This window comes from Suncus etruscus, chromosome 1 (assembly GCF_024139225.1).
Source record: "Suncus etruscus isolate mSunEtr1 chromosome 1, mSunEtr1.pri.cur, whole genome shotgun sequence".
Taxonomy (NCBI): domain Eukaryota; kingdom Metazoa; phylum Chordata; class Mammalia; order Eulipotyphla; family Soricidae; genus Suncus; species Suncus etruscus.
In genome coordinates this window covers 171,901,609-171,923,705 of record NC_064848.1, presented here as the reverse complement: position 1 = coordinate 171,923,705, position 22,097 = coordinate 171,901,609, and the positions used below count along the sequence as shown (strand labels likewise).

Sequence of the window (22,097 nt, the reverse complement as noted above, 5' to 3'; positions counted from 1 at the left end):
TTTGTTTTTGTTTTTTTTTTTTGGGGGGGGGGGTCACACCCGGCAGTGCTCAGGAGTTACTTTTGGCTCTATGCTCAGAAATCGCTCCTGGCAGGCTCGAAGGATCATATGGGATGCTGGGATTTGAACCACCTACCTTCTGCATGCAAGGCAAATGCCTTACCTCCATGCTATGTCTCCAGCCCCAGTCTTTAATATCTTTTTATTTGTTTTGTTTTTTGGGTCACACCCGGCAGTGCTTAGGGGTTACTCCTGGCTCTATGCTCAGAAATCGCTCCTGGCAGGCTTGGGGGACCTGAATGCAAGGCAAACAACCTAACTCCATGCTATCTCTCCGGCCCCAGTCTTTAATATCTTAAGTGGAACACAAACCTTCCTTGAAAGCTTGATTCTGGCTTAGATTGCATATTTTTCTGTTACCTACTGATAATTTTTAGCAGCTATGTTCTTCATCTTTTCATTTTCTAATTGCACCTGAGTTTTTGGCTAGTGTATTCCTAAAATGTTTTCTTTTTTGGTTTTTCGGGCCACACCCATTTGATGCTCAGGGGTTATTCCTGGCTAAGCGCTCAGAAAATTGCCCCTGGCTTGGGGGGACCACATGGAACGCCAGGGGATCGAACCGTGGTCCTTTCCTTGGCTAGCGCTTGTAAGACAGATACCTTACCTCTAGTGCCACCTCGCCGGTCCCCTAAAATGTTTTCTAAGTGCTTGGAACATAGCATTAAAAACAAAACAAAACAAGGATGACTGGAGTGTTTCAGAATCCCAGAACTTCAAAAAACTTGAAGAATCTTTCTTCTTGCTTCATAATTCCTCCTCCTTCCCGCTTATATCTCTTTTATTGTTCTGGAAACTGAGAGGTAGAAGGCTTTTTGTGTTTTAAATGGGCAAAAATTGGCTGAGGCATCTGAGAGATAGTAGAGGGTTAAGGCACATGCTTTGCATGAGACTGACTAGTTTTTTTTTTTTTTTTTTTTGGTTTTTGGGCCACACCCGGTAATGCTCAGGGGTTACTCCTGGCTATGCGCTCAGAAGTTGCTCCTGGCTTGGGGGACCATATGGGACGCCGGGGGATCGAACTGTGGTCCGTCCAAGGCTAGTGCAGGCAAGGCAGGCACCTTTACCTCTTGCGCCACCGCCCGGCCCCGAGACTGACTAGTTTAATTTCTGTCATCACTTAGTCCTCCAAGCTTTGCAGTGTTCAAACCTAGAGGCCAGGATGGCTCAGGTAATCCCCTGGCACTGCAGGATCTGAGCAACACAGTACTCTGGCCCTTTTATTTGAACCTCCAACTGAGAATTGCTAGAGGGCCCCCAGGCCCCCAGCCTCCCTCAAGCACTGATTGAGCCCCTATCCCCCACCGAAAATATTAAACCAGAATTGGCTAAATTAAATGGATTTTTTTGCTTTCCAATTGTGCAAATAATATACAGTGGACAAATTTCTTTTATTTCCCTTTCTCTAGGGCTGTGGCTTGGAGGACTATAATGTGCCTGGTATCAAAACAGGGCTTTCTGCAGTACAAGGCATGCATTTTTTAATCCAATGAAGTATCTCTAGCATTAATTCTTTTTTTTTTTTTTTTTTTCTTTTGTGCTCAGGTGTTACTCCTGGCTCTACACTCAGAAATCGCTCCTGGCAGGCTTGGGGAGCCATATGGGATGCTGGGATTCAGTGTACATGTGAGGCAAATGCCCTACCTCCATGCTATCTCTCTGGCCCAGTCCTTTTTTTTTTGGGGTTTGGTTTTTGGGCCACACCCGGTGACACTCAGGAGTTACTCCTAGCTATGTGCTCAAATTGCTCCTGTGTTGGGGAACCATATGGGACTCTGGGGGATCAAACTGCCATTCCTCCTAGGCTAGCGTGGGCAAGGCAGACGCCTTACTGCTTGTGCCATTGCTCCAGTCCCTAATCCTTTTATTTAAGTAAAATTTGGCACTTAATGATGGACTAAGCTGGTTATGAGTTAGAATAGTGTGTTTAAAAGTTGTGTGTGTGTGTGTGTGTGTGTGTATATATATATATATATATATATATATATATATATATGTATTTGTTTTTGGGTCACACCCTGTGGTGCTCAGGGGCTGTTCCTGGCTCTGTGCTCAGAAATCACTCCTGGTAGGCACGGTTGACCATATGGGATATAGGGATTTGAATCACCATCGGTCCTGGGTTGGCTGCTATCTCTCCGGCCCCTATGGATTTACATTTTTGAGTGTCTTCTCATTCATTCAGCAATTTTTTTTTACTGAGAGCTGGCTAGTGATGTAAGCACTGGAGAAACAAAGATGACTGAGACTGTCAGTCTCTTTCTAGGAGCCTAGTTATCTCCTGAGAAATATACACCTCAAAGGTGACCATGAGAAGTAGGAACAAAATATTAGGATTTGTGCTTAATGTTCTATTTTGTCTTTTTGACAGTGTATATGATACATTTTATTTTTATTTTCTTTGGTGGTCTTTTGGGGGGTGTTTTGGGCCACATCTGGTTGCGCTTAGGGATTACTCCTGGCTTTGTGCTCAGAAATCACTCCTAGCAGACTTTGGGGTGTCTGGGATGTTGGGGATTGAATCCAAGTCTGTCCTGGGACAGCTGCTTGTAAGACAAATGCCCTACCACTGTGCGATCACTTTGGTCCCCACAATACATTTTTTTTTGGAGGCCATATCCAGTGATGCTCAGGGGTTACTCCTGGCTATGCGCTCAGAAATCGCTCCTCGCTTGAGGGACCTTATCGCATGCCTCGGATTGAACCTAGGTCTGTCCTGGGTCAGCTGCGTGCAAGGCAAAAGTCCTACCATTGTGTATTGCTCCGGCCCAGCCCACAATACATTTTAAAAATTTAACACTTATTAAGTGCTACTATGATAACTTAATGAACCTAGTGTATGTGGATATGTAGAAAGTTCTAACATCACTGTTTTTTTTAGCATGTAATTGTGTTAAATAAATTAATTTCCCACCACTTAAAATATATTTTACATGGGGAGATCATGCTTTAAGATACATTCCTTGTGTGCAAGCAGACCTCAGTTAGATCCCAAGCACCTTTTAATTTGAGTATGATAATCAGGTGCAGCCTTAGAAAGTCTTGAGTCCTGTGGCATTACCTGGGTAATCGTTGGCACTGCAGGGCTGAAGCATCACTGCATCCTTGGGACCTTTAATTGAATCCTTGTTTTAGCTGACCCCGAATTGCCAGGAAGGGCCCCTGAATCTCCTGAGTCCAGTGCTTATTTTTTTTTTGGTGTGTGTGTGTGTGTGTATGAGAGAGAGAGAGAGAGAGAGAGAGAGAGAGAGAGAGAGAGAGAGAGAGAGAGAGAGAGAGAGAGAGAGAGAGAGAGAAGAGAGAGAGAGAGAGAGAGAGAGAGAGAGAGAGAGAGAGAGAGAGAGAGAGAGAGAGAGAGAGAAAGGAGTGAGGGAAGGTGAAGGTGAGAGGAAGGGAGGAGGGGAAGAGAAGTTTTTTTGAGTCTTTTCATTTTGATTTTCCATCAATGTAATGTCCTTTAAAAAGGAACTACCCAATTGGGGGCTGGAGTGGTGGCACAAGCAATAGGGCATTTGCCTTGCATGCGATAACCTAGGACAGACCACAGTTCGATTCCCCGGTGTCCCATTTGGTCCCCCAGAGTAAGGAGCGATTTCTGAGCACATAGTCAGGAGTAACCCCTGAGCGTCACCAGTGTGGACCAAGAACCAAAAAAACCAAAAACACCCAACTACACAATTAAAATTTTATTCATACATTTTGGTAGTGCTAATCAGTTTTCATTAGTATTATACTGTGGCTGATTTTAGACTATATATCATTTTATAACTGAAAATTGATTTTTATAGTTAGGACCTTTTGGGTTGGATACACTATTCTCTGTTCTTGAAGAACTTAAATGCTTTTATCTGAATTTTTTAATTTCATTAGTGAATAGTCTTTTTTTTGGGGAGGGGCCACACCTGGCAGTGCTCAGGGGTTACTCCTGGCTATTTGCTCAGAAATAGCTCCTGGCAGGCACAGGGGACCATATGGGACACTGGGATTCAAACCAACCACCTTAGGTCCTGATCAGCTGTTTGCAAGGCAAACGCCGCTGTGCTATCTCTCCGACCCCCATTAGTGAATATTCTTGCATTATTGTGGAATTGTGGGTTTTGGTTAACCTTTTACAGGTGGATTTGGCCAGATGCTAGGTGTAAGAGAGAAGCATTAGTTTGTTTCTATGTGTCACCTAGTGACAAAGGTGTTTTTGTTCATAAACTGGAGTTTGATACTCCCTTTGGAGTGTCAGTGATAAAAGAAGTGATAAATATACCATTGAACCTTGTATTTGGGGGAAACTTGTAGAATGAGGTGACATCAGCCAGTGGTTAATGGCCCCTTCTTCTACCCAACTGAACAGTTGTTTGTTTCTTCTTGTTCATTGTTTCTCTTTGTATTTGATTAGTGAGACTCCACTGTAACAGCCTTCAGTATTGCCTTCCAGAAAAAAGTGTAAACAAATGAGAGTGGGCAAAAGAATAAGTTAATATCCAGGTATTTTCTCAAGAGGAAAGGAAGACTTTTTATTTCTTTGGTTTTTGGGCCACACCCGGCGGCGCTCAGGGGTTACTCCTGGCTGTCTGCTCAGAAACAGCTCCTGGCAGGCACGGGGGACCATATGGGACACCGGGATTCAAACCAACCACCTTAGGTCCTGGATCGGCTGCTTGCAAGGCAAACACCGCTGTGCTATCTCTCCGGGCCCCAAGACTTTTTATTTCTTTTTTCTTTTTGTTTTTGGCCATACCCAGCAACACTCAGGGGTTTCTCCTGGCTCTTCACCTCAGAAATTGCTCCTGTCAGGCTTGGGGGACCATAGGGGATGTAGGGATCGAACTCAGGTCTGTCCTGGGTCGGCTGTGTGCAAGGCAAACGCCCTACCACTGTGCTATTTCTCCAGCTCCTGGAAAGGAAGACTTTCGACCCTTGATAATTTGATAGCTCACAGGACAAATTAAGGAAGTGATTATTTCTAATAGTAGTGAGAAAAATCTCCTGTTTTGGATATAGAAGGTGTTAAGGCTGTAAGTTTTATGTTAAACAGCTGCAAAGAGTGGAGGGATTTTATTTATAAATTAGTAGGTGTTAATTTTATTGTGGTACTGAAAATAGTTAAAGATGGGATAGTAGATTCTTTTTTTTTTTTTTTTTTTTTTGGTTTTTGGGCCACACCCGTTTGACGCTCAGGGGTTACTCCTGGCTATGTGCTCAGAAATCGCCCCTGGCTTGGGGGGACCATATGGGACGCCGGGGGATCGAACCGAGGTCCTTCCTTGGCTAGCGCTTGCAAGGCAGACACCTTACCTCCAGCGCCACCTACCCGGCCCCAGTAGATTCTTTTTATACTGTATCTAGGATGCATGACTATTCTTTTTCCTGGGCTTCATGATGTTTGTGGATTCTTGTCTTTTGGGTATACCTAGGGATATTGAGGGCTTCTTCTGGTATGGTATTTGGGTGAGTCACTTTGGCAGTGTTTCTGGGGATGGGGCTTGGAGCTCCTACATATATTAAAGTAGGCACTGGAAAAAAAAGTAGGCCCTCTCTAGATTGTGAACTATTTCCCTGGCTCTTGATATATGTGTTTAAATTGAGATATTCCCTCTCTTCCTACATGCTAGTAAGTTCTCCTGCTCCTCTAATTTAATAGGAAAGAGCTCTTGGAACTCTTTAGAGATGGATAGCTAGGCAGAAGTCTGGTAAACATAGTTTTTGGGTGTTTACTATTATAGTCAGACACATGGGATAAAAGATTAATTCAGAAGTTGAGACCTTTTTTTTTTTTTTTTTGGTTTTTCGGGCCACACCTGTTTGATGCTCAGGGGGTTACTCCTGGCTAAGCACTCAGAAATTGCCCCTGGCTTGGGGGGACCATATGGGATGGGGGGAGATCGAACCGCGGTCACGATCTTTCCTTGGCTAGCACTTGCAAGGCAGACACCTTACCTCTAGCGCCACCTCGCCGGCCCCTTGTTGAGACCTTTTTTAACCATCATTATTGAGGATTTAATATTCATTAATGTAAGACTGTCTTTACTTTCGGGAAGTCCCAAACTCATCACTGTTAAATGATTTGTTTTTGTTTTGGGGGGCCACATCCAGCAGTGCTCAGTGGCTATTCCTGGCTCTGTGCTCAAAAATTGCTCCTGACAGGCTCGGGGGAACATAGGGAATGCCAGGAACCAAACTTGGATCTGTTCTGGTTCAGCTGTTTGCAAGGCAAACACCCTGCCACTGTGCTATTGCTCTGGCCCTACAGTTATATGAATAAGGTTCAGGGAAATTGATTTTTTTAAACATGTATGAGAACAAGGTTTTCTGGCTGCTATAGGTGTCAAGCAGACTGATATAGTTAAGAAACAGCTTTATTTTAGTGCTAGGGTACAGTGGATAAGGTGCTTTCCTTGCATGCAACTGACATGAGTTTGATCCCGACATTCCGTATGGTCCCTTGAGCCTTGACAGGAATAAATCTTGAGTAGAGACAGGAATAACCCCTGAGCATCTCTGGGTGTGTTCCAAAACAAAAATAGACCAAAAATACCCCCAATTTTATGTCTAAATTATGCTTGGAAATGGTATTTTGAAACTTTGGTACAACATAGTTTTTGGAGTCCTTGATCCTATACACATTAAACACAAAATAAGAAATAAGAAAGTTTTGGGGCCGGCGAGGTAGCACTAGAGGTAAGGTGTCTGCCTTGCAAGCGCTAGCCAAGGAAGGACCGCGGTTTGATCCCCCAGTGTCCCATATGGTTCCCCCCAAGCCAGGGGCAATTTCTGAGTGCTTAGCCAGGAGTAAGCTCTGAGCATCAAACGGGTGTGAAAAAAAAAAAAAAAAAGAAGAGTTTTACAGAGAAAGTTGTCCAGCTTCTTCTTTCATTTCTGTAATTTGATTATACTAGCATCATTCCCATGGTGGAAAAAGCCTTTTAAGGTTTAGTGGTTTATTACCTTTTCCTATTGACCTATGAAAAAGAATAGTGAGATTCCATGATGTAAAGGACCCTTCTGTTGGTCTCCCCTAAACTTTCTCCTGATAGTTACACTTCTGTTCCAATCCAATTGCTAAGTTCCAAAATCTAGAGACAGAGTCAGTCTTTTTTTTTTTTTTTTTAATATGGAACGCTTCACGAATTTGCGTGTCATCCTTGCGCAGGGGCCATGCTAATCTTCTCTGTATCGTTCCAATTTTAGTATATGTGCTGCCGAAGCGAGCACCAGAGTCAGTCTTATCCTTTCCTATTACCATCATCTCTTCTCTTACCCTGCTTGGTTCTGTCACCTCGTCCTTTTAGGTTTTTAGGAGGGATGGAGAGGGAACATACACATTCGTGGTGAGTTGGAGTATATTGAATGCACACTTCCTCCATTTCCCTCCTCCCCATGTGAAACATGTGCTCTAGTGCTTGGAACTATGTCCTCAACTCCAGTCCTGCTAATTGAATATTCAATCCTGTGTGTTAAGTAAAGATCATTTTCACTGCCATAGCTCTTGTTCCAGCTGCCATCAACTCTTACTCAGATACTGTCCTAGTTTCATATGCAAGCAATATAATCTTAAAATTCAAATTAGATCCTGTCATTTTTCTCTGAATCTAATTTCTTATTAGCATGGAAAAGCCACTTAAAAATTTTATATCTGTTTCTTTTTTGGGGGAGTGAGAAGCAGTTAGACAATACCTGGCAATGCTCAGGTCTTTCTCTTGCCTTTGTGCTTAGGGATCACTTTTGGTGGGCTCAGGGAACCATATGTGGTACTGAGATTGAAATTGGGTAAACTTTGTGCAGAGACAAGCTCCCTGGTGACTGTACTATCAGCCTTTCACATCTGTTTTATTCTTCATTAACTGAAAGTCCCTGCTCTATGAGGCTTTCTCATGCTCTATGCAGTGGTCTTTCAGGATGTTTTATTTATTTTTTTATTTTTATTTTTTTTAATCATGCTTACTGGTACTGAGGGCTTACTCCTGCTTCTGTGTTCAAAGGTAAATCCTAAAAAACAAAACAAAACAAAACAAGAAATAAAGAACAACAACAAAAAAGATAAATCCTACCAGTGCTGGGGACCATATATGATGTTGGGAATTGAACCAAGAATGGTAGCAAGGCAAACCCCTGCACTATTTCACTGCCATTATGTTGTTAAACATTTTTTTAAAAATTGGGCTATAGCTGGTAGTCCTGGCTCTATGCTATAGGATCACTCCTGAAGATGCTTAGGAGATCATGTGTGGTGCCAGGGACTGAACTGTTGTTGTCAGTGCATGTGAAGGAAGCACCTTATGTCTTTTTTTTTTTTTTGGTTTTTGGGGCCATACCTGTTTGATGTTTGGGTTACTCCTGGCTAAGCGCTCAGAAATTGCCCCTGGCTTGGGGGGGACCATATGGGATGCCGGGGGATCGAACCATGGTCCTTCCTTGGCTAGCACTTGCAAGACAGACACATTACCTCTAGCGCCACCTCACCGGCCCCAGCACCTTATGTCTTATACTGTCTCTGGCCTTGTATGTTATTTTTGTTGTGGTGGATTTTTTGTATGTGTGTGTGCTAGGGGGATTTTTTTCCCCTGATGATTCATATATATGATTATTACTCTTTACTATTGAATCTTATCTTTGGCCCATTAACACTGTCTTGAATATTTTATATATAGCTCTTACCATAATATGCAGTTACGGTTATTGTCAGGCATGGTCCTGAATCTCCAGTGCTAAGAGAGATGTAGTAGTGCCTGGTGTGTTTTAAGTGTTCAGTAAATATTGAATAGCTGGATGTATACATGCTGGTGAGTTTGGAGAATTTACATAATGTTTATAATGTTAGATGATGAAAGGAGCTGACAGAAAGTGAGTACATTAAGTAATATACCCATCTAAAAAGTGTTCTAAGACAGTGTTCTGTTAGAAAAAATATGTGAAGACTTTGTTGTTTTGTTTTATTTTTGGACCAGAAGTAACCTGGTTCTGTGTTCAGAAATCATTCCTCGCCTGCTTGGGGACCATATGGATGCTGGAGATCAAACCTGGGTGGGCTGCATGTAAGGCAACCCTTTCCACTATACTGTCACTGAAAACATTTCCCCCCCCCCCCGACAATTTTTGTTGTTGGTGGGGTGATGGTGAATAGGCCACAGCCAGCAATACTTAGGATTTACTCCTCGCTCTGTGCTCAGGGTTCTTTCCTGATATGCGTGGGGGAACCATATGAGATGCTTGGAATGGACCCTGGGTCAGCTGTGTACAAAGCAAACACCCTACCTGCTGTGCTTTCTTATGGCTCTAGAATTGATAATCATGTTTTGACTATTCATTGAGAAACTAGTGTGGCAGTATTTTACTCTTAAATACTTGAGAGTATGAGTCTGGAGAGATAGTACAGTGGGTAAGGCGCTTGCTTTGCATGTAAGTGGTTGATCTGGAGTTTTTTTGTTTTTGGGTCACACCGGCAGCGCTCAGAGTTTACTCCTGGCATTACGCTCTGAAATCGCTCCTGGCAGGCTGGGGAGCCATATGGGATGACAGGATTCGAACCACCGTCCTTCTGCATGCAAGGCAAATGTTCCACCTCCATGCCATCTCTCCGGCCCCTGATCTGGGGTTTAATTCCTGATACTTCATATGGTTTCCTGAGCACTGCCAGAAGTGATTCCTGAGCAACAGAGCTAGAAGTAAGCCCTGAGCACAGCTGAATGTGGTCCAAAAACCAAACTAAACCAAACCAAAAAACTTGGAAATATATTTTGGTAATATGTAGCATTGAATAATTTTTTTAATGAAATGATTTATTTAATATGATTGATGTTTCTGTTTTTGGGGGGTTTGGGTCACACCCGGCAGTGCTTAGGGGTTACTCCTGGCTCTATGCTCAGAAATTGCCCATGGCTGGCACAGGGGACCATATGGGATGCCATATGCAGGATTTGAACCACCGTCCTTCTTCATGAAAGGCAAACACCCTACCTTCATGCTATCTCTCTGCCCCCCCCCCTGTATTTTTATTTTTATTTATTTATTTTCTTTTTAGTTTTTTTGGGTCACACCCAGCAGCTGTCAGGGGTTACTCCAGAAATCGCTCCTGGCGGGCTCGGGGGACCATATGGGATGCTGGGATTCGAACCAATGATCTGCATGAAAGGCTAACGCCTTACCTCCATGCTATCTCTCTGGCTCCCTGTATTTTTATTTAATAACAAAACTCTGGGTGATCCTTGTGCAAGGCAAGACACATCTGTTTCATTTTTCATTAACTGAAAGTTCCTGCTTTATGAAGCAGGGATCAATTTAGAGTTAGAAACTTACTTGCTTTGAAGTGTCCTACAGAGTTAATTTTGAAAACAGATTAAAATCATATTAATATATAGAACAATATCATTGGTTCAAAATAGTCCATTTAGGAGCCAGAATGGCAGGGCAAGTGGTAGTGTGTTTGCCTTGCACTCGCTAATCTAGGATGAACCATGGTTCGATCCCCCAGCATCTCATATGGTCCCTCAAGCTGGGAACGATTTCTGAGTGCATAGCCAGGAGTAACTGCTGAGTATCACTCGGGTGTGGCCCAAAAAGCAAAAACAACAACAACAACAAAAAAAAAACAAAATAAAACCAAAAAAAAAAGAATAATTCATTTAATGAAATTTATTTTTTGGGACGATGTTTGGGCTGCATCTAGCAATGCTCAGGGGACCACATGGAATACCGAAATTCGAACTTGGGTCAGCTGCATGCAAGGCAAGGACCCTCCCCACTATACTATTACTATGGCCGCTAAAATTGAATAATAGATTTTTTATGGACAGGAGTGATAGCATGATGGTAGTGCATTTGCCTTGCATGCAGCCAACCAGGACAGACCTGGGTTCAATTTCTGGTATCCCACATGGTCCCCAAGCCTGTCAGGACCTATTAGTGCAGAATCAGGAGTAACCGCTGAGCATTGTCAGGTGTAGCCCAGAAACTCAAAACCATTCCCCCAATTTTTTTCTTTCTGGGGATCTAACCGTGAGCCTCACTCTTATAAGACAAGTAAGTGTTCTACCATTGAGCTATATCCCTGGCCTAATTTTTTTGTTTATTTGTTTTTAAGTCACAGCCGATGGCACTCAGGGTTACTCCTGGCTCTGCATTCAGGAATTGCACCCTGTTGGCTGATGGGACCATAGGGTTATAGGGGATTGAGTGCAAGGCAAAAATACCCTATCTACTGCCCTGGCCCCACCATTGTTTTATGACAATAGTGTATGCGCATAAATTAGAATCAAGAGCCAGAGAGAACATGGAGGTAGGGCGTTTGCCTCGCATGCAGAAGGGCGGTGGTTCGAATCCAGGCATCCATCCCATATGGTCCTCCTAGCCTGCCAGGAGCGATTTCTGAGCATAGAACCAGGAGTAACCCCTGAGTGCTGCTGGGTGTTACCCCCCAAAAAATTAGAATCAAATGGTTTTCAGGGTTTATATGAAATCAAAAGAATTGTTATTTTTTTTCCTTTGCCAGTTTTCTTTTCTCCATTGGCTAATAATACTTACTTTGCATTTGGAAGTGGACTACTCTTCTCATCAGTACTCAGGCTTTGCTGGAGCCATGAGCCATATTACAGTCAGAAGGATGCTTGCCTTGCATGTGGCCCATTTGTTCCGTTCCTGGCAACCCATTTGTTTCCCCAAGCCCCACTGAGAGTGATTCTGGATCACAGAATCAAGAGAAGCCCTGAGCACAGCTTGCTATGGCCCCCAAATAAAACAACCCCCCCATCAGTATTTAGGGAGTACTCACTCCTGTTACTCCTGTTACCATATGTGGTACCTGGGATCAAACTAGGGTTGATTGCATGCAAGGCAAACACCATCGATTTGATTTCTCCAGCCTATTGGCTAATACTTTTAACACGGCACATTTATTGATTTGGTATTTATCCTTATATCTCAGAATAATGTGTTTGTTCTTATGATTTTAGAGTTTAATTCAAGACCTTAACATGTGTGGTTTGTATTCTTATCACTGAGCGTCATCTTAAAATCCCAAATAATGTTTTTGTTGCCTCCCTTCCCTCTTCTCATTTAAATATTCATTAGTGGCTGGTCCACTGGTAGAGCAGTTGCTTTGTGTTTGAAGCTCTTGGTTTGGTTCTTAGCTTTGCCAAAAAAAAAAAAATTGAGAGATGACTTCATAGGTTGTAGTGCATGCTTTGCATGAACCTGGGAATTCTAGGTTCATTCTCTGGTACCTCATGGTCCCCCAGCATTTATAGAACTAATCTTTCTAAGAACTGATAGGCATAGGCCAACGCTAAGAAGCATTTCTTTTTGTTATTATTGTTATTGCTATTGTTACTAACAGTGAAGATTTAGTTGTTTATCACACTTCTACTAGTGCCCACCAAAAATATATGTGGTTTTCTTTCCTTTTAATTTCTTCAACTTAGTGTATGTATTTAAAAAAAATTGGATAATTTTGGGTCAGATTGGGCCTCATCTGGTGGTGTTTGGACTTACTTCTTGCTCTGTGCTCAGGAGTCGGGGGTGGGCTCAGTGAACCATATGGGGTGCTGAGGACCGAGCCTGGGTTGGCCATGTTCAAGGTCTGCACTTTACCTCCTGTACTATTGCTCCAGCACCTTCTTTCCCCCAAGTACCAGTTTTATCTCTGGCTCCTTCAATCTCTGCCATTTGTTTTTGTATTCAGAATATAACTTTCATTTTGCTATATTCTGTTACTAATATCCTGGAGAGTCCCTTTGCTGTTCTCTGTTGGATTTCCTGTTTACTATATTTCTTTTATTTATAAACCCGGTGACACTCAGGTTACTTCTGGCTATGCACTAGAAATCGCTCCCAGCTTGTGGGACCATATGGGACACCAGGGGATCGAATTGTGGTCCTTCCTTGGCTAGTGTGGGCAAGGCAGATGCTTTCTCCCTTGCACCACCACTCTAGTCTCCCTGTAATACTGTATTTCTTGTTGTCTCTTTTAATTTCTTTTTTTTTTTTTATTGGTCCCCAGTAGTGCTTAGGGACACCACCTTGTGCTCAGTCCCTTACCCATACTATCTCTCCAGCCTGTTTATTCTTTCTTTTTTGGAGGGGGCTCCACCACACCCAGAGGCACTCAGGGATTACTCCTGGCTCTGCGTTCAGAAATCAATCCTGGCAGGCTTGGGGGACCCTACGGGATGCTGGGACTTGAACCCAGATTGGCTGTGTGCAAGACAAATGCCCTACCGCTGTGCTATCACTCTGGCCTCTGCTGTTGTTTTTTTTTTTCTTTCTGGGCTTACTCTTCCATTTTGATGTAACTCATTCTGTTAAGCCTCAGGAAAGTTTTATTGTAAGCATCAGTTGGATTGGAATAAGACTTTGCCTTACAGTGTAGTTTTCTTGGTCATTTTACTGCCTGTAAAATTTAATGAGGTAGGGGCCGGAGCAGTGGCACAAGCGGTAGGTAGGGCATTTGCCTTGCACGAGGCTAACCTAGGACAAACTGCGATTCAATCCCCTGGCATCCCATATGTTCCCCCAAGCCAGGAACGATTTCTGAACGCATAGCCAGGAGTAACCCCTGAGTATCACCAGGTGTGGCCACTCAAAAAAAGCAAAAAATAAAAAAGAAATATTTTGGTATGGATTTTTTTTTTGGGGGGGGGCACACCCATCGGCACTCAGGGGCTACTGCTGGCTCTGTGCTCAGAAAATGCCCCTGGCTCAGGGACCATAAGGGACTCCAGGAATCGAACCAAGGTCCATCCTGGATCAGCTGCTTGCAAGGCAAATGCCCTACAACTGTGCTAACACTCCAGCCCCTTTGTATGAAGTTTTTTTAGACTAAAGTTACAGATGCTGATTTGAGAATGTATCTTTACTGCTAATTATTGAAGGACAAAAAAGTACTTATTCTTCATTGCTTAGAGGTGTAGTATGGAGCAATTATCTAATGGTGGGAACATTTTGTATTGAAGAATTTCAAGTTGAAGTTGATGGTGAAGTGCCAAATAAATTTATTTTTATGATTATTTAAGAATATTTCTGAGGGGCCAAGAGTGGTGGTGCAAGCGGTAGGGCATATGCCTTGCATGCACTGACCTAGGATGGACCTTGGTCCGATCCCCCGGTGTCCCATATGGTTCCCTGAGCCAGGAGTGATTTCTGAACACATAGTCAGGAGTAATTACTGAGAGTCATCAGGTGTGGCCCCAAAATAAAAAACAAAAATAAATAAAAAAATGAATATTTCTGAAAAAAATATTGACTTATATAACAATTAAAATAATTTTTTGGGAGGGGTCACACCCAGCAGTATTCAGGGGTTACTTCTGGCTCTATGCTCAGAAATCTCTCCTGGCAGGCTCGGGGGACCACATGGGATGCTGGTATTCGAACCACCATCCTTCTGCATGCAAGGCAAACGCCCTGCCTCCGTGCTATCTCTCTGGTCCCTATATAACAATTAAATAAGGAAAAATAGAACATCAACTGAATGAACATTTGGCAGTAAAGGTACACTAGAAAGAGAAATATGTTGTTTTCAGTCAGAGAGAGTAGGATATTTATTTTATTTCAATAGAGTTAAAAACTAATGCAAGGAATTGAACCCAAGTCTATCCTGGGTTGGCCATGTGCAAGGCAAACACCCTACCACTGTGCTATCTCTTGGCCCCATTCTTTTTAACCCAAATTTTAAATACTTATAGTCCTAGAATGCCTAAATATTTACACATATTTCTCATATGACTATAATTTATTTTAATACAAGCTACTGTTTATCAGTATTATAGAACATGCTTTGCATACAGGAACCCGGGATTCAACTCCTGGCTCTACATAGTTCCCCTTGCACCAAGCCAGGAATAGCCATTAAGTATGCTCTCCCACCACAAGAAACACTACTTATCAGATAGTAATACTTTTATTCTATCAGCTCTCTCCTTACTCATAGGCTACAAAATTGGCCATGTTAGTCAACATTTTGTCCTGATTTTTTTTTTTTTTTTGCTGTTTGGGCTATACCCTATGGTGCTCAGGGGTTACTCTGGCTATGTGCTTAGAAATCACTCCTGGCTTGTGGGACCATATGGGACTCCGGGAATCGAAGGTCAGGCAGGAACCAAACCATAAAAACTGTGGCTTGTGTGCTTGCATGCTTGTGTCAGAAAGGTTAGGAATTTATAGCCTATGGAAAAGATAAAAATCAATTACCTGAAAGGTGGGGAAAAAAATAGACAATAACAGGTAAGTAGCACTAAAGGGACACTGATTAATTAAAGGTGACTCGAAAAAATAAAGTATAACCAGTAACCACAGCAAGCTGTGGATGAATCACAAAGACATTGTAGGGGTCGGAGAGATAGCACAGCAATAGGGCGTTTGACTTGCATGCGGCCAACACAGGACAGATCCCAGTTCGAATCCCGGCATCCCATATGGTCCCTCGCCCCCAGACTGCCAGGAGCGATTTCTGAACACTGCGGGGTGTGACCCCAAACATCCTTCCCCCCAAAAAAAAGGAACATGAAAAATAGTGTTAACCAAATAGGTGATTTATTATGTTTTTGTTTCATGAATAAATATTTAAGTATTTGGTCCTAAAATGCAAATTTTAACATTGTGCTATATAATTTATGGTGCTTACTAGATGATTATTTAAAAGCTCAATAATGTGTACCTAATACACTATAATTTAGATATCAGAATTAGTGTTTTGTTTTTTTATAAACACCTATCAGGCTGGAGAGATAGGAAGCTTAAAGGGCTGAGTTCATGCTTTGCATGCTCAGAATCGCATAGTCCCCTGAACTACCATGGGTGATTCCAAAGCACAGAACCAGGAGTAGCGCCTGAGTACCACTGAACCTCTACCCCTTCCCCCCCCAAAATAAACACCAGTAATATTAAGTTTGCTTTCTTAGATAGCTTAAGCATTTAGAGTGGGTATTTTTTATATGCTTTGGCGAGTTGTCTTGTTTTTATTGAGGTTTGGATTAACCTCCAACATTTTCTCTTGTGATTTCAGTGTTGTAAAAGTGTATCTCTCTGAGTTCTTTTTCTTAAAAGCTTTTTTCTCTCAGTGTTGCTTTCTCTGGTCGATCTTCATATTTATTGTCACAACCACTTTCCTTGTTTACCTTTTAGTAATCTCCTTTGAATACCTAGCTGATATCTTTTAAAAGGTAGCAATATGAGGTAGCAGAGTAATAGTATAGCAGGTAGGTATTTGCCTTACGGTAGCTAACCCAGGTTTAATCCCAGCACCCCATATGGTCACTTGAGCACTGCCAGGAGTGATTTCTGAGCTGAGCTAGAAGTGAGCTCTGAGCACCTCCAGTGTGGCCTTCCCTCCTCCTCCCCAAAAAGTAGCAATGTGGACCAGGGATGCCCTGGGTTTTATCCCTGGTCCACCATATACACACAATAAATGTAGTACTATTAGTAATTCTTTGGCCATCTTTTTCTTCATTTAATGTTCAGTTAGAATTTAACATTATCACTTTTTATTTCTCTGGTTGCATTCCATCCCAACCCTCACCTTCTACCCCTGCAGTCAGGGATAGGATTAAATCTAGGTCATAATGCATGCAAGGTATTTGCTTTTGCAAGCTGTATTCTATGCTTTTTTTTTTTTTTGATGGCTAGTTGACTCCTTAAATTATTAATTTTCATAAAATATCACATGAATTTATCACACGATTACTACACCTTTGCTATGTCTGAACTAAAGTATAGATATGAAGTGACTAGTTGCAGGCAGGCTTTGAAAAAATGACAGATGGTAATAACTATTATTAATATATGTTATTAATGTTAATATGTAATAACTTATGATAATGGTTTGCATCATTAATTTACTTAGGGATTTATGACCTGAAGAGCTAGTAGCAAAGCTTATACTTTTAAGTAGCAAAGCTGTTTATGGTTGCTATAATATAGTAACTGAAATTTAAAACATATATATATATATATAGTTTTTTTGGGGGGCCACACCCAGTGACGCTCAGGGGTTACTCCTGGCAAGGTGCTCAGAAATCGCTCCTGGCTTGGGGGCATATGGGATGCGGGGGGGGGGGGGGAGGGGAATAGAACCCCGAAGTCTGGCCTAGGCTAGCGCAGGCAAGGCAGATGCCTTACCACTAGCGCCATCGCTCCGGCCTCTTAAAGTATATTTTTTGGAGTGCTTAGTTGTTTAGCTAAACTATAGTAACTGAAATTACTATTGTAACTATATAATGCAGAGCTGACTTTAGATTCACAATAATTGGGGCCAGAGTGATAGCACAGCAGCAGAGCATTTGTCTTGCATGCGTCTGACCCAGGACAGATCCGGGTTTGATCTCCAGCTTCGTATATGGTCCCCTGAGCCTGCCAGGAGTGACTTTTTTTTTTTTTTTTTTTTTTTTGGTTTTTGGGCCACACCCGTTTGATGCTCAGAGGTTACTCCTGGCTAAGCGCTCAGAAGTCACTCCTGGCTTGGGGGACCATATGGGACACTGGGGGATCGAACCGCGGTCCGTCCTAGGCTAGCGCTTGCAAGGCAGACACCTTACCTCTAGAGCCACCTTCCCGGCCCCCAGGAGTGACTTTTGAGTGCAGATCTAGGAGTAACTCCCCTGAGTGCCTCTGAGTATGGCCCCAAACAAACAAACAAACAAAAATAGATTTGCAAGAATTAACCTTAGTTTTTCTTAATTGTTAGTGAAAGACATTTGATGAAGACTTGGTTTCTCTGTGGGGTGTTAGGCCACACCTCTGGTACTGCTCATGTACTCATTCAGATCTGAGGACCACCCAATGCTGGGGAGCACTATAATTCCTGTCTCACTGGTCCATGCTTAGTTTCCTAAAAATGGGAGAAATGTAAGCTTTGTAGAGAAAAAGATAATGGGCTTACCTGTCTCTTTTTACTGTACTTAAGAATTCTCTAAGTTTACTCCTTTTTTTTTTTTTGGTAGTGGTGTGTGAAGGGGGACGATTTTGGACCACATCTGGCAGTGCTAGGACTCACTCCTGGTTCATTGCTTTGCCCTCAGATGATTCTTGGTGGGGCTCAGGAGAACACATTCAATACCAGGGATTGAATTTGGGCTGAACATGTACAAGCTTTTTTTTTGGTTTTTGGGCCACACCCGGCGGTGCTCAGGGGTTACCCCTGGCTGTCTGCTCAGAAATAGCTCTTGGCAGGCACGGGGGACCATATGGGACACCGGGATTTGAACCAGCCACCTTAGGTCCTAGATCGACTGCTTGCAAGGCAAACACCACTGTGCTATCTCTCTGGGCCCATACATGTGCAAGCTTTTACCCATCTTTATGATCACTTCAGCTCCTGCCTTTAAGATTTTTTTTCCTTTAAGGTTAAGATAAAAAAAAAATTAAGATCAGCCCTAAGAGATCAGTAAAATAACCCTAAAATGACTATGACTGTGAAATTTGATACTACCCTTAGCTTATTAGGAGACAATTTAGTGATTTGGGCAATTACCTGTGCCACTTGCTCTGCATGCAGGAAGTCTGGGTTTGATCCCCACCTAGCACTGCATGGTTCCTTGCTAGGTACAGCTTAAAAAGTTATATAATATTGGGGCCGGAGTGGTGGCACAACGGTAGGACGTTTGCCTTGCATGCGGCTGACCTAGGATGGACCGTGGTTCTAGCCTCCGATTTCTGAGCGCATAGCAGGAGTAACCCCTGAGCGTCAATGGGTATTGGCCCCCCCAAAACAATACAAACGAAAAGTATGTATAGCTACATTACTGAATGAGTGGGCAATAAATGTAACAATTTCAAGTAGTGACCATTCTTCTAATAAAGATAATAATTGGCTTTTAATTTAATGTTTATTTTTCTTTTCGTTGTTGTTTTTTCTTTTTGTTGTTTTTCTTTTTGTTGCTCTTGGCAGTGTGCAAAGGATCATATGGGGTGCTGTGGATTGAACCCAGATCAGGTTGATCACGTGCAAGACGAGCTCACTGCTACTACCCCTTTTTAAATTTAAGCTAAATGGTTTATGTTGTTCGAATAATGTACGTACAGATTAGTACCTTTTTTTGAGATGTCTCTTTCATTAATGTTAAACATGTATATAGTTTCAAATGTTGGGTTTATATACGATGTGTTCAGTAAGAAACAATTTTTTTATCTTCTTTGTTTTCTCCTTTCCCAAAGAGACACCTTTATATCCTTCAGTAAATATTTGGTATTTGGTTTTGGTTTTCACTTTTAGGTATTGCCCTGTTGACTTCTCACTTCTGATATGAGAATTTATCTTTCTTCCCCCTTCTTCCCCTTACTCACTTCCTCTTCTGTCTCCCTGTTACTTAATCCTCTGTTAAAGTACTATGGTAATTTTGGTTAGAAAAATATTCAGGGTTTATCTTATGTCTTTATATATGATTCACAGCTGACTTATTTTGAGTTTATTTGTAAGTAGTTATTACATTTCTAGCATGAATTTTGTTTTTTCTAGAGCTCATAATTGTCATTTTATTTGCATTGGTTTTGCATATGTTCAAGTTATTTTCTTTAAACTATCATATATTGTACATCTATTTTGTTTTCATGAGAACCTTGCTGTCATCTCTAAACCAGGCTAGGTACTCTCTGAATTTGGTCCATAATTAAGATCCTGGGAGCTCACTTTTCCTTGGTCTTGAGTTTCTTCTGTATTAGATTATTTTTTATCTCTAGCCCTTTTGCTTTCTAGACTACCCCTTGCTATGGATAATTTTCTCCAGGTATTTTTTGAGAGTTTATAAGATATTATTTGAGATTTCTTTTTTTTTTTTTTTTTTAACTGAACTGAGTTTCCAACCAAGGATGGAGACTCAGTTTTTTTTTTTTTTTTTTTTTTTTTTTTTTGGTTTTTGGGTCTCACCCGGCAGTGCTCAGGAGTTACTCCTGGCTCCATGCTCAGAAGTCTCCTGGCGAGCACGGGGGACCATATGGGACGCCGGGATTCGAACCGATGACCTTTTGCATGAGAGGCAAATGCCTTACCTCCATGCTATCTCTCCGGCCCATTATTTGAGATTTCTAAGCCTGAAATATTTTAAACTCAAAAAATTATAAAAATGTTTTGTTGCTTGTTTGGTTTTTGGGACACACCTTGCAGCGCTTGGGTTACTTCTAGCTTTGCGACTCAGAAATGCTCCTGACAGGTTCAGGGAACCACATGAGATGCCAGGGATTGAACTCTGGTTGGTTCTGGGTCAGTGCATACAAGATAAATGCCCTACCTGCTGTGCTATTGTAGGCCCTATATAAAAATGTTTTAAAGTACTAAGAATACTTTAATGCATTTCATATTTAACTGAAAGTTTGAGTTGGAATTCTGTTTGTTTGTTTGTTTATTTATTTATTGGATTTTGAGTCACACCCGGCAGTGCTCAGGGTTTACTCCTGGCAGACTTGGGAGAACATATGGGATGTTGGGATTTGAACCACCATCCTTCTGCATCAAGGCAAATGCCCTACCTCTATACTATTTCTCCGACCCTGAGTTAGAATTTTAAATTGGAAATAAGTTTTTTTTAGAACTAAAAAATATAATACTATGTTTTTAGCCTGGCTTATTTGATATTGAGAATTCTTTTTTGGGGGGGGGTGGTTTGGGTCACACTTAGTGGCACTCAGGGGTGCCTTACAACACTCAAAATCCTAGCTCTGTGCTCAAAAATTGCTCTTGGCATTCTTGGGGGGGGTCATATGGGATACTGGGAATTGAACCAGGGGGCTGTCTGGGGTTAGTTGCATGCAAGGCAAACATCCTATTGCTGAGTTACCGCTCCTGCCCTATATTGAGAGTTCTATTGTATTTAATTTATTTTTTATTGCATTTTAATTCTTGGACTATGTATTTGTTTTTATTGCAGTAAACTTACAGGATCTTTGTCCATATTGTCCTGAAATTTCACAGTGATGTCCATAATTTGCCTGTACAGATAGTCTCTATTAGGGTTCCGGGATATATGCAGGTCATACTTTGACTGTCTTAAGCCCAAGGTTACACTCTTGGTGTGTACACATGTACACACACATTGCTTGTTGTTTAATCTTAAATGCTGATGTCCTTCAGTTTTGTTTGTTTTATTTTTGTTTTTGGATTACACCCAGTGATGCTCAGGGGTTACTCCTGACACTGCATTCAGGAATTACACCTTGGGTAGGGATGTCAGGGATTGAATGTCGTCAGGCACATGCAATGCAAACGCACTACCTGTGTAATTCTCCGTCCTCCCTCCTTTAGTTCTAAGTTTTTTTTTTTTAATTATCCATAGATGACACCCTATCTTATATTTTTTTGTTTGTTTGTTTTTGGGCTATCCTTGGTGGTGCTCAGGAGTTACTCCTGGCTCTGTACTCAAGGTCATTCCTGGTGGTTCTCAGGGGAGCCATAAGGGATGCCAAGGATTGAACCCATGTTCAAGGAAAATGTCCTGCCCGTTGTGCTATTGCACTGTCCCTACATTTTTTTCTTCTGAAGCTCTTCACTTAACATTATTGACAATAAGCCTTCACTTAACATATCGACAGATTCTTAGAAACTATTACATTAAGTGAAATGATACATAGTAGAATCAATTTTGCAATAGACTAATTGAGTGAAGTTCCTCATATATTTCTGATCAGAAAACATCACCAAACTTCTGATCTGACACAACGCAGAGAGTAAGCAATAATTGATACTTGTTTATTATCTTTCTAGTCCTCAAAGTCATGGTGTTTGCTACTTGTCCTGGCAGTTCAGGAATGCCATTCATGATGTCCTTCCATCTCAGGGTACACTTATACCCACATACACTCAGACTGGAACAATGAAGATATATCAGTTGACAGAAAATGCACATCTTTGGAATGTGGGAAGAAGCTGGAGTACAAGGGGGTGGAGGTGGTGTGAAGAAAACTCATAGATGGGGATAGAATATGTGAACTCTATATAGTGACCCAAGCTTAAAGTCTGTTTAGTTTTTCCCTTCAGTGTTATAGCAAAATATAACTACTGCTGCTGCTGCTGCTGCAGGATCTGTTTTATTTGGATTTTGGACCTTGTGAATGGTTTTTTTGCTTTT

At 41.9% G+C, this 22,097-nt stretch overlaps 1 protein-coding gene and 1 non-coding gene across 3 annotated transcripts in view; one reads left to right on the top strand and one right to left on the bottom strand.

Moving 5' to 3' along the window:
• USP32 (ubiquitin specific peptidase 32) overlaps positions 1-22,097 on the top strand; it is a 189,666-nt gene that overhangs the window by 4,087 nt on the left and 163,482 nt on the right. The window lies entirely within an intron of this gene.
• Positions 7,160-7,266, bottom strand: LOC125996717 (U6 spliceosomal RNA). The gene has a single exon (XR_007491404.1). It is a non-coding gene; the product is annotated as a U6 spliceosomal RNA (small nuclear RNA).